The 13842-nt window shown below is 40.0% G+C and overlaps 1 protein-coding gene across 1 annotated transcript in view; it reads right to left on the bottom strand.

Moving 5' to 3' along the window:
• The window catches only part of ROBO1 (roundabout guidance receptor 1), a gene marked incomplete at its 5' end in the record, with an annotated part of 534368 nt that overhangs the window by 433477 nt on the left and 87049 nt on the right, over window positions 1–13842 (bottom strand). The gene's annotated exons all lie outside the window — the stretch shown is intronic.

Genomic DNA, 13842 nt, shown 5'->3' with positions numbered 1-13842 from the left:
CGTGCAGCAGTAAGGAATGCAGCCAAGCGTCTGATGTTTGAAATACTCCTTTCTGTTAAAAGGTATCTTGAAAGTCATGCTGACCCTAAAATCCATCTTTGAAGCCACATCAAAAAACTTGTCTCTCCCTTGATAACAGAACCATAACAAAAACCACAGTAATCCAAACTGGAAAAGAAAAGAGGGTTCTTTTGTTATGCTTTTTTAAATCTCCACAGGTAGCAGCGTTATTGGCTATGAGTAAGTGGTTTCCAACCAGATGGCCAACTGGGTATTTAAAGCTGTGTTCTGTTATGAAGAAAGAATTTACTAATGTGTGACTGGTCTCCTCATACTTAGGCTGGAGTCATTGCATCTTCAACCACAATGCTAGTGCAGACAACTTTGACTACATTAAAGCTAGCTCTACTCCCTCAGGCCCTCCTCTGAAAGAATTACTGTAATTCTATTTACTAAAATAGATAAGCTTTTACTATCCCTCAGGTATTAGTGTTAAAGAGATGAGATACTTATCTTCATGTATATGTTAGTTTTAAAACTGTAAAATTCTTACGTTAGAAAAATTTACATTTAAAAGCTAGTAATCCTCTGAGTTACAGCTTAACTTTTTTTTTTTTTTTTTTAAAGTTACCTCTTCCTATGATATTGATAGAAAACGGTGGGGTTCAAGGGGAGAAAATCATTTGTCAGAAGCATTTTGGGAAGTTTGTCAGCATCTTCCTTACTGAAGAAGCAGAAAAATCTAAACACTGTTGGTTTACTTCATCCAATGGGTAGACCACCAACTGGCACAGACTTTTTGGGTTCTCAGATTTCTTCCACCTGTTCTATCAATCCTCAAACAAAACTTTCCTATAATGGAATACAGGAACCAGTTTTGTCCTCTACTAGCTAGAGCTATCAATGAAAACCATGCCTGCACAGGCAACTCGACCACATAAAGCTATTTCAAAAGGCAAAAAAATCCCTGTTCATCAAATTTACCAATCCTAATTGAAGAGCACTAACTTGTATATCCTACAATAACCAGGTAATGAGAGGGAAAGCAGACTGAGTAAATTGGGATGCACTTGAAAGCCAGGCAATAGAGCATGCTGTAGGAATGCAAGGATTTCCATTGTGGACTCATGAATCCAGCCAGTAACAAACTCACTCTGCCCAGGAGATTATTAAAGCCTTGAGCATGAATTTAAAAACACAGCTGTATGAATTGGTTCCTGGCAAGAGAGTGTATGGTGAGTCAGTCAGTCTCCACAACTGAAAGCTTTCATTTTCAGTCATATCAGTTTGATGTTCCTACTCCTGCTGGGGAAAGATATGAGAATTCTATGAGCTATTAGGAACAACTGCCCAAAAAATAGGGAAGGGGGTGGGCAAAGTTTAGGGAATGGGGATTACTCAGGACAGTGGCCATATCTCTTACACTCCATCTCTTCCCCCATCCTTTTGACTGGAGACTAAAACAGAGATGGAGGTGTGAGGGAGGAGAGCTCCTTCATTCCAGCACTATGAGTAATTCAAATTTCAAGTGTATCCAATATCTACTAGCCCCAGGCTGACATGCAAGGAGGAGCATCAGAGAAGATTACATGGCCATTAAAATCCCAGCACCATTCCCAACACCTGTGCTTCTTTCCAATAAACTGCACCTTGATCTTGCTAGTGGGAACCTCTCCTCTCATCCTATATCCCCCCCACCCCAGTTTTATATTGGCCATTGGCTAGTAGTTTCCACCACACACCATCCTCCTGGCTAAAAATTGTTTGACAAGTTTTTCAGTCCCTAGCCTTTGAGAGTGCTACATAGGCATATATTTTTCTATTGAAAGCAACAGGATTTAGTCCATTAACTTCAGTGGGAGCAAGAGCAGATTTAGAGAGGGGGAAAAAAAACCCAGCTTCCTGTAATGACAGAGAGGAGGAACAAACAAGCAAAAAATCCCACCACTTCTGAGCCTTTTCTGGATTCCATTTTGAGAGAGAGAGAGAGAGAGAGAAAGAGAGAGAGAAAGAGAGAGAAAAGGAGGCGGGGCCAAGTGGAACTCACTGGTTATATGAAAGTAGAACTTTGAGTGCCACATTTTCAAATCTGGCTTTAAACTTTCAGTTTTACAGCCACATTTTGATGTTCAAAAACCTGATCACAATCTGCTAGATGTCTAAGTGACCTAAGTTGCAGGCACATTATACCTCCAGCCACAAAGACTGGCCTTTTAAAAAAAAAAAAAAAATCTTGCTCTTTGACTAACTGCATCTAAAAAACACCCCACAAAACTTAAAAGAAAACATTAGCTCCTATTCACCAGTGACAAGTCTCCCTAAATCTTGGAGTCCCCAAAGTAGAGAATAGATGCAGTTCTTCTAATTTTCACACTTCTTCAGCATGAAAAAAAATCAAGAAAAAAATCTGCAATCAATCAAGTTAATTTCATTCTGTTGCTCCAGATACAGGGAATTTTGTGTGGGAGAAAACAAAGAAGGGACAAAAACTAGACAGAGAAATCTGCTAGTTAACCTGGAATAAAGGACACATGCAGGTACAGTCCCAGCTCATGAAGTAAGTTTTCCTGGTACAGACAGCTGGCAGAGAAGACCTACACAGAACAAGTTATTAAGAACCATAAACATTTTTTCTTTCAATTATCTCTTCTGAGAAGAAGCTAACATGGAAGAATGCATATAAATCCAAAGTAGAGAGAGCAACAACATTTTTTGCAGGACAATAGCAGTGGGATACAGAGAGTCCCTCCCTTTTAAAGAAAAAGGCAGAGCTTTACACATTAAAAAGAGTACAAGAAAATACAATACTTAGCAGCAAACTTGTAATGGTTAAATTAATTATATGATCTATAAACAAGCATTTTATCATTGAATGTAATAAGTTAAGGTTTAATTCTTCAGGCACTGTATTTAATTTAAATCTTTCAAAAATGTTTTCATTCACTGACCAACCAGGTGCCTTGCATTACTATAACTTTACTCACTCATCTAGAGCATCTTCAATTGCATAAAAATCAATTAAGATAAAAACTCCTACTTGGTCATGTTAGTGTCCCTCTAATTCATCTAAACTAGAGGACAAGGTTTTGCTGAATTTGATACATTAGATTTTGCACTTTCATGATCATACTTTGATATACGATTAAAGGAGCTGCAAGTTAAATGTGCAGACAGACAAATGTGGTCTAAGTGTTAGTTGGTAAAAACAGTAGATAAACTCATTGGAGAAGAAAAAAATAAATGGAAGTTATTTTTAAAACTGCAAATCCAGTGTGGGGGACAAACACTAATTATAGGTTAAAATCATAGTAAAAACCACAGTAATCATGATGAACAAAGTCTATATAATATATTCCCCAGCACCGCTTGATGGGGTACTTAAAGACAGCAGTTTTTGTTCACTTTCAAATTCTCTATCAACGATACCCTATTAGTATAATCCTATCTTTAATCTACAGGCATGATAAAATGCCCCAACACACACAAATCCAGCTCAAACAGTAACTAATGACCATTAATCCCCCTATCTCTTCAGTGATCTCTCCTTCCTCCATTTATCATACTGGCACTTCACGCTACACACGTGAATAAACTTTAACAGAGAAGGTGAATGAAAAATAATCTCAAAGCAATCTGAGGCTATAAATTAAAATTGAGAACGCAGGGGGAAAGGAGGAGGCAAGTGGGGCGATTTGTTCTCGGTGCCTTCAATTTGCATCCAGCTCGGTGGCAAAGAGCACTCAATCAACTAGACATGCAAACTGTTAGGATGGCTACATTATCCGAGCGACAGGGAGAGAAACAGACATGGAATTTAAGGTTTAACCCATTCACCTGCTCAGCTCCGAGAGAGCTGCATCCAGCTGCCCTATTTTAAAGGAGCCACCCCCCGTGCAGGGTCCCAGAGCCCGGGCTCCAGCTCCAGCCAGAACCTAAACGTCTACACCGCAGCGGGATGCCGGGGATTTCCTTTTAGCACATAGGAAGTGGTTCATTTTCCTCGCCAGACTGCTTCGTGTCACCTCTGATCGGGGATAGATTTCACGCAGTTGGAATTAAGAATTTCAGTAATCAGACTAAATGATTTTAACATGGGTGCCATGATTCCAGCCACTCTCTCACTAAGCAAAGGGTACTGGAGAGAAATACTGGCCATGCAACGTGAAGAGACTTAACAACCTCCCCAGTACACACATTATTCACGGTTGTTATACATCGGGCCACTCGTGTAACTACAGATCCCACAGCCTCCGAGATGCACGTTGTAGCTTGTCTAAAAGTTACCACACGAGAGCAGGATCTAACTTTTTGAAAGAGGCTGAGCACCGGGAGATGGCTAAACCGAGGAGTACTGCACGCTGCTTTGGAAGCAGAAAGACATTAGCTTTGTTTGGCAAAATACTTGTATATTTCAATCAAGGGTGGCCTGAAAGTAGCTTCCTACAGAAATTCACGAGAGATATAGCTATTAATTGTTAATAGCCCTTTCAAAAGAGAGAACTCTGACCTAGCTCATTAATGATGCAAGAAAAAACGTGTCCTGTGTAAACCCCCAACACACACTAATTTCCCTCTTTGTAATACCTATAATCTATATCTAAACCCAACCAAGTAGAACAAATAGTTCCTTCCTACTGTAGGATGTTGAGTTATTTCCTGCAGTTTCTTCATAATCAGTTTTAATTACAACCCTAGGTTACATCAAACAACTAATAGCCCGTTGCTGCTGCCGAGGGGGGGTGAGGGGGAAGAAAAGTCCGTGCTAAAAGATCCCAGGCGATCCAAGGCCATTTGTTCAGACACAAGCCCTATCCTCCCGTCCCTCTTGTTTCCCGTCCCTAGGACTCCAGGTTCAATCACAGGCAGTCTACAAAGCAACCCATTTAGAAATATTGGAGACTCGGGAAAAAAATAGGCTATTCTTCCCCTCCCCCTTTAAAAAAAACCATTTTCTCACACATGATCTGATCGAGAGCAAACTTAATTTAAAACGGAAAAAGAGAGAGGCTGGAGCTCCAAAGTACAGACTGGAAAAAGCAGCTTCAGTGAGTGAAACCAGCATAGCGCTGTGCAAAGAGAACTGAGAGAGAGAGAGAGAGCGCGCTCCTTACTAAGCTTTGGCATGTAAAAGGTTTCCTTTCTTTTTTTGGTGGTTACCTGAAGAGAGACATATTAATCCAAAGAGGTAAAAGTGAGCAAACTCCGCGATCATTGTCCTCAGGTGGCGCCTGCAAATAGTCTCATGCCAAATGGGAGGGGGGAGGAATACAAATTAAAAGCCCCCTCCGATTGTAAATCCACAGAAGCTTAATATAAGCAAGGTTTCCTAATCCTCCAGGAGTTAATAGCGAGCACTCCCCGCAGAAGGTATTGTCAGCAGCACCCCAAGTCTTGTAACTTCTCTCCCTTGCCCTGGATTTTCCTAGAAGGGGCTTTGACACTTCCTGGGACCATCAAAAGCGAAGAAGAAAACAAAAGATCCGCAATTTTCTGCAGCTTGGATTCTCTGTGCCCTGTTCGCAAGTTGCTGCTCCAGCCTGGGACTTCGTCTTCAGCACCCAGGCCACTTGCAAGTATCCCAACAGAGCACTGCCCCTCCGAGACCATAAACCACTGCAGCACCCTGGCAGGCGGAGAGAGGAAAAGAAGTGCTTGCTGCGACCTGAGCCACACAAAGTCACTGGGCATCCGAGGCAGGCGCAGGGGTGACGGCTGCTCTGGGTGAGGGCCCCGGCTCGGTGCTTGTGGCAGGCTGGAGGGAAGAGTGAGGTGGAGCAGCAGCCTTCGCTCCCATCACTTGGGGGGGAAAGCCAGGAGCGGAGGCAGCAGCAGAGCCTTGCAGGAGTCACGCGCAGCAGAAGGGTCACCCCAGCAGCAACTCCTCACCCTGCCCTGCATCTCCCCCCTCTGCCCTGCAAGCGGGCATGCAGACCTCTCCCTTCCCGGAGACGGACACAAAAGAGAGAGGAGAGCACAAAACTTCCAAGGGCCACCGCCCCCAACCCACCCACCCGGCCCCCTAGTGCAGCCACGGGAGGAGGAGCAGCAGCAGCCGCTCCTTCGCCTCCCTTCCTGCAAGGGTAGGGGTGCAGCAGCAGCCGGCGGGGGCTGGGCACCGCGGCGTCTCCGTGGGGCTCTGAGCAGCGTCTGAAGTTTCTGGCGGCTCGCGCCCGCCGTGGGCCCCCCCGGTCCCTGCTCCAGCTGCGGGGCTGATGCCGCCCGAGGACACCTTAAAGGAGCCGCCCCTAGACAAGCCCCGCACGCCCAAGGCGGAGAGGCGCGCGCCGCGTGGTACTGGACTTGGCCGCCCAGGTCTCCCCGCAGCTTGAGAGGTGAAGCCCCAGCGTGTAACGACACCGAAAGGTAACCAGCGAGGGCCCGGGCTGGGTGTGCGCGGAGAATGGAACATGCCGCGTCTCACCCTACATCCCTCCTCCCCCCGTGCAAATGGAACTTCCCGGTCTAGGGCTTCAAAAATCCTCCCGGGTCCAATCACTTAACCCTTCGCTGCCAAAGGCACCAAGGCTGCAAAGCAAAGCGCCAGAGCTGGCTCCAGCCGTCTGGTGTGTTATTGCTTAGGAGGGGCGCAAGAAAGGTGTTGCGTGGGCTGCCTTCCAAGGAAGACGCATTGTCTGGGACACACACGAGCCGAACAGCCCCCTGTCCTGAGTAATGCCTGGGTGGGCTCTGAGCAAAGTTTCACTCTATTTCTGGGGAACTTGCAGCTATCCATGCAGCAAGCAAGGAACCCACAGTCAAAGGAACACACTAGGGAAAAGGTAGTTATTAATGGCATCGTAACCCTATAGCAAGCAGCTGGCCAGTTAAAAACAAAAAAGTTAGAGGAAATAATGTAAAGGTTTATGCACGTGACGTGAAGTATTTCCTGAGGACTACTCAAGTGTAGTAGCCTGGGTTGTGCAAAACTAAGTTTGTAAGCTATTCAGTGATTTAAAAATACTGGTTTTGCTGCTTAACAACAACTTTCCCTCTCCAAAACATCTATGACAAATTAATAGTAAATATACAGAAAGTGATAATGATACATCATGTATACACAGAGAACTTCCCTCTGAAGTAGTTGGGGTTGCTATACGCACAACATGGCTGGCAAACACCCACTAAAGCATGGTAATGAAAAGGTAAGCCAGCTCTCCTGATTTTAACATATTTGATGATTTTCTTAATGCACTGGCTCCCAGAGTCATGTGAATAAATGGGAAACTGTCATTCTCACTTAAAAAAAACAAAAAACAGTTTCTGACCCTCAGAGCTGCAGATAAAAGCTTGAAAACATGACCCAAGTAAACCCCAAAGGTTAAAAAAACGCACAAAAGCTTCTGGGGGGCTAGCTCATGATTTTTGAACACCTGTGGTTGGCAGTACTGTAACACTACCTAACCTTTCTTCCACACACAGGCACACATCTTTTGATTACCCCAAACCATGCATGTTAATCTCATTTCTGCCCCTCTGTCACCATTCTGCACATCCCCCTTAACTAGATTATTTCCCCCCTCCCCGCTAGCTGCTGTGGAAGTTTGGAATAGTAATTGGTAGAGTTGGAAGAGGGTAGTTTGGTAAAGGGTAGTGTACAGAAGGGCAGTTAAAGGGAGAGGTGACAGGATGGCATCCCTAGAGGGCAAAGTTAAGGATGTGGTGCATGGTATGACAGTTATAGTAATGATGTGTGCTTGTGAGTGACTGAGAAGAGTATCTACTATTAAATGGCTTAATTTCTCAAGTCCTTGTGGGTTTGTGTCAGGTGAGTTGTGTGTGAAATGTTCCTAACTGCTTCACATCAAAGCTTTGTGTGTATTCAGTTTCTAAGTTTTTAATGCTAAATTAGAGCGTGGGGGTTGGATAAGGTGTGAATAGAAGTTTAGCTGCAAATGAGACCTTCTCTGTTGTATAAAATTTGAGAAAAAAGTTTAGTTCTTGACAAAGAATTGGTGTTCCTGCCCCATCAACCAATCAGGTTTGCATGCTCCCAGGAAAAAAAACAAAAACAAATAAAAACTACACAGAAAATTCAAAGGTAATAAAAACCAATCTTGTGTTAAATTTCATACCAATAGTCTGCCTACTCTAAGAAGATAACAGCAATCTATGCCTAAATTTAAACCCATTTTAGAAAGCAATCCCAGCTATGAAGTCACTGCCAGGCACCCCCAGAGTTCCTGTGTTTACACATAGTCAGTGTTCTGAGAACAGTACTTATTCAACAACAATTTCTCAACCTGTGCAGTCAGTGACCTCATGCCATCTTTCACTTAATGAAAGCACAGTCATATTATCATCCCTCCTCTCTAGAATTAAAACACACAGTGGAATGGCCCAAACTGTGGAAAGGTCATAGAAAGTTCTTATACCTCAGTAAGCAGTCTGACATTTAAATAAATTAGATGAAGAAGACCTGAGATAAGTAGTCAAAGCCCGCAGAATAAACAAGAACATAATTCTGAAGATACTTTTTTGTTTGTTTGTTCCGTTTAAGGTTTGTTAAATAAGATAGCTTTCATGTGTATGAGAGTGAGACTTCCTGTGTTAAAATGTGTATTTTAGTTGATCACATGAATTAGGAATGGCAATACCACAAGTCCATGACCAGACCGATCTTTAGTACATAAAAAATGTGTATTTCACCTGAAAACAAGGTGGTTTACATGGATCTGTAAAACGTTATTTTGACCCTTGTTTTAAATAAAGTTGGTTATATTCTGTGAATTTTATTTTGGCACAAACAGATCACTTTTTTAATGCGCTGCTGTGAGGTGATGCTTACAGGCTGTCTCAAAATACAAGAATGAATTGAATTTGTAACATGTAGATAGTATGTATGATGTCCAGAGAAGAGAAGTGTATTGTGTTCACAGTGAGTAAGAGATTTACCTGAGTATCTCACTTTGTGAGTTATACATTTAAATCCATCCCTGGAAGACTAGTCCCCCAGATCTATGCATTGTTCTATTTAGGTCATTCTCAAAGTGTGCCAGGAATACTTCTGTAACACATTGATCTATTATGTATTGTGGAGGTTTATTTTCTTATTTAGATTTTAAATTAAAACATTTACCAAATAGGGCAATGGATTAAGATTCAAGAGACTTGATTTCTATTACCATGCACTCGTTTTGTACCCTTGGACAAAGTAACTTAACCCCTGTATACTTCAGTTTCCCCATCTGTAAAATGTATATAATATTTATTCACCTTTATAGAAATCCTTTGGGAACTATGGATATTTCTTATAGAATGGAAGATACAGTGGAATCTTTCAAGAGTTGTCCAGATCATACTGTTTCAAATACACAAATAAGACTTATAGCATATCATTTAGCTGAGTAAACAGATACAGTATTATTCCAGAATAATTACTAGGACTGGATATATACCTCTCAAATTGTTTTTAATTTATTTAAACAGTAATAATACATAACAGCTGCATAGCTGATCGAATTTCTTCAAATTGTAAGCCTACAGAGGTTCATCTGAATATCTTGTAAGTAATTTGCATCATCTTTAATTCTGCAGATGTTCTTACAAAAATGTTAACATTTGTGGATCTCTAGTCTCCTTGATATTTAAGAAAAGAAACTTATTATGAGTAAGGTTTCTAGGAATAGAAATTTGACATTACTCTCTTCAGAATTTTGGTAATACCTTTTCAGCATGCATTAGCATTTAAATCTACCTCCTCTGATTATTCTGTAACATGGCATGCACAAATAATTGAGCATTAATAATGTAAGATAAAGTGCAGACATCTGGTAACATCTGAAAGTGTGTCAGAAATGTCAAATATATATTCAACTCTAATTAATAGCTATGGATAAAGAGGATACTGTGTCTGACCCAAAAATTATCCTACCTATTTCCACTGATACATAAAGGCACATTTTAGGTAAGTTTGAAAGCCCTGGGGAAATTCTGGTGCCTTACATAGGATATACAATATGAAAGCACAGAATTGATTATTTCCCACTCAAACTGAAAAACAGTTCCAACTCTCTTTTTAGTCTTCTTTTTATATAAGAGTTTCATGCTTAGTTGCAGAGTACTCAGGTCTAAGCTTTAGATTTGGCCCCTCCTACAGACAAGTGGGTTAGTTATACACAATCTTTTAAAAGTGGTCATGGAGTCTTTTAGAGAATCAGTGTAGATCCTGTTATTTCATGGGCTTTGAATGCACATGAAAACATATGTAGGATAGAATTGGGTAGATCACTTTACATTGAAGGTTCAATAACAAATACTGAGTTATTTTTTTAAAAATTGTTTTTATATTACATTTATGGTACTTTTTTTTTTTTTCTTCACATACCCCTTTGTTGTTGCCATTTTTTGGCTTGCAGGCATACCAACTTCAGCTGAGATTTTGTCCCATCTCACAAATTGAGCATGTCCTTGCTTGTGCCCTAATCTTGCAAAGACTTACCCATGTGCATAACTTTGAAGCGAATGAGACTATTCACATGTGTATATAAATTACACATGTGATTAGGTGTTTGCAGAAGCAGGGCTCTTGACTGGAAACCTCCAAGGAAAAGAGAAGGTGCTGTAGAAATGATATTGGTGATTCAGTAGATGGCACTCTTCCCTCAGTGAGACTCCTGAACCAATGCTTCAAGCATGTGTTAGAGGAAACTTTTAGGTGTTTTATTTCACATTAAACAAAATACCAAAATCCTGACCACTTGTGAGCCCATGGCACTTTTTCAGAGGATAAGGGTATGCGCTCAGTGCCTTGGATGTATTCCAATATGGAGGTAATTGTATTCTCCCTACCTAAACGCCTTTCTATTTTAACTCAATATGATATTCTTCCCTTCCTGATCCCAAAACCGTTATGTAGTGCAGCTGATTCTGTAATAACTGTTTTACTGAAGAATAACTGCCATCCCTTCAAAGAAGTAGCTGCAGTTTAGGTCAGAGTGAAATTGTTACCCCTTTATTTATTTATTTATTTATTTATTTATATATATTTATATATATATATATATATATATATATATATATATATATATATATATGAAAAGCATCGTCAGGCTTGCAATAAGTACAAATCACTAAACAATATTGCTCTTCAAGGCACAATTCAGCTCCCATTGATATCAATGAGAGTTGGATCAGGCTTAAGATTTTATTAATATTAACACTAAAAATATGGCAAATATCAATATAGATTAGTTAAAAGCAAAATAAAATGTTGATCAAGATGAGGTACTGTATTTAGATTTGGGCTTGCTCTTACATAATCAAAATATAGGTTCACATCTCACTCAAAATCACCTATTGCTATTGGGCACACACCCACTGTAACTAATTTTACAAAACCTGCAACAATGTGCATTCTGATATCTAGACTGTTACAAAGAAGCTCTTAGTTATTATTAATCAACATGTAAATGATTGTGAACTTTTTAAAAAAAATAGGTCTTAAATTACAATAGTCATTTACAGTATTAATATACAGTATTACTGGGAACTTACTAATTTTGTTTACTATTCTAGGGCAACATTAGGGAAAACAAAGTCAAATCTCCTCCTACCCTCTGTTCTTTATTAGATAAATAAGTTTCTGGACTTTTTGTTTTGCATAAAACACAGTAGGATTATTTTTATATCCTGTTTAATAAGATAATATTGTGAGATGATTTCATACCTTTTAGGAGCAAAAAATTGTGTTAAATATTAATAGGTTTTATTTAAAAATCAAATGCAATGGCAAAATGCAAGGATAAAATCAAACTGAAATTAAAATGAATAAATAAGTTGGGGGGGTTGCAGTTTAAGATAACCCCATCTTTTGCTGGTCATTCAATGTATTATGGGCCCAACCCCGCTTGATCTGTATGCAGAACCCCTATTGTAGTCAGTGGGAATTTTACATGAATGCAGGCGAACCAAATTATCTAAATAGAAAAATGGTACATCTCAAAATTAGAACCATGGGGAGTGGTTTGGGATGAGGTTTGAGAGATGGTTTCTGGTAGCTGAAAGATGGAATTGGCTTGGGAAAATGAATAGATATTAAAGAGTTGAAAATGTATATATTTCAGTATAATGAGATGGGACAGTCCCAGAAAGCTAGGATAATCCTGGGGTCGGGGGAAAGGCTGGAAAGGTTATTGGGTTGCTCTGGGTCTCAGTCAATGCCCTTTAAACCAATGGGAGTCTTTCCTTTGACTTGGATGGGCATAAGGCCAAGTATGTATAGAAAACTTGCAGGTGTGGGCCCTACTTGTTTCTATTGTTTTGTTCCTCTGGTTTTGAATTTGGAAGGTTTGAAGCCGATTCTGCTGTCACTAAACGTTTTATACTGGGATGTAACTGTTATTTGTTTACACTACTGGTGAATGTGGCTTTTCCTTGTTATAATGCTAGGTATATTTCAATTATGCTATAGCACATCCTGGTGGAAAAAACTCACTGAAAATATATACTTCTGTTTCTCCTATACAAAATGCTAAAGGCATATTGTCTATTCAGTCTACTCAGCATCAGCAGACTGTACCTCAAAATGCCTTGTGAACAATATTTCCTAAAATGCTTTTTAAACTTTTGTTCCACTGTTTGGCTTTTGTAATGACAAAACGATCTGTTTAATATGTAATATACAAAACAACATAATTGTTGCAAAATCAGTGTTATCTCCGATATTGTTTAAACAAAGAGTGACCTGTCTCTGAAATCTCAGTGTTTGGTTATTGTGTGTATCAAGTGAACCATTCAAAATCCACTATCTCCTTGTTTCCATGTATCGTATAGGAAAGAGTATTAGGCTGTCACCTAGTGGATTGCTCAGGCTGTTATAAGAAATAGAACCCAACAAGAACAAAAATCTGAATGGCATTAAAAGAGCAAACACAATAAAATGAAAAGTAGTCTTACTTTTTTTTTTTTTTTTTGGTTTGGTTCCCCCTCCCCCCCCCCCCCCCCCCCCCGGCATTGTGAAAGCTACAACAGACCATTATTGTTCCATAATATCTGGTTTTGAGACCCCATTCATGTCACATAATATATTGGCCCTGAAGAAAGGCTGTCAAAATGATGCACCTAAAATTTGTAAGACAAAATACGTTAATATTCACAGCTCAGATAGCATGAATTTAATATTCCCAAGGACATCCATTTTTAAATGAACTACACACAATTTTTGTTTAAGAAAAGCCTCTGTCTCATTAAAAATAAATCCAATAAAATGATATACTGTACAGTTAGCTTCTAGGGGACTGTTCTATGATTGTCAACAGGCCTGGAAAACAAGAGTTCTGTAATAATAGATTTATTAATTTGGTGGGGGGTGATTATTGTATGTGTTTATAATCCTTGGATAGTTAATCTTAACTTTATCAATCTGGAAAAAAGAATTACATGAGCTATCTGTCTTATTTTTTTGACTGAATTATTGTACATGCTTACAGCAGACTCCATTTAAGAGCTGAATGCCTGCAGTGAATTAACTCTGTCAAATGCAAAGCAGAAAGCCAAGCACTGAAAATAACCAGCCTGCTCACCCAGTACAATTTACAATTGCATGTTATGAGTTAAAATAACCAGCCTACTTGCTCAGTACAATTTACAATTGTGTGTTGAAAGCCTATCTGCTTACATATATTTAACTTCCTTTAAAAAATGTTTAGCATAGTCTTAGAGCTATATTCTGCCTTTGGTTGTGTTAGGATATATCGTGATCCCTCGCTCTCCAGAGGGGGGGGAGGTCACTCTGCCTCTTGTATTGGGCAGTAACTCTCGGGCTAGGGTCACACTAGTGGGGCTGAGTTTTAAGTAGTCTAAGTCTGGGCCTGTCTAACAGAAGCAAACAAGAAATAATAATTG

Source organism: Emys orbicularis, chromosome 1, assembly GCF_028017835.1.
Source record: "Emys orbicularis isolate rEmyOrb1 chromosome 1, rEmyOrb1.hap1, whole genome shotgun sequence".
Classification (NCBI taxonomy): Eukaryota; Metazoa; Chordata; order Testudines; family Emydidae; genus Emys; species Emys orbicularis.
This window is presented reverse-complemented; position numbering and strand designations above follow the sequence as displayed.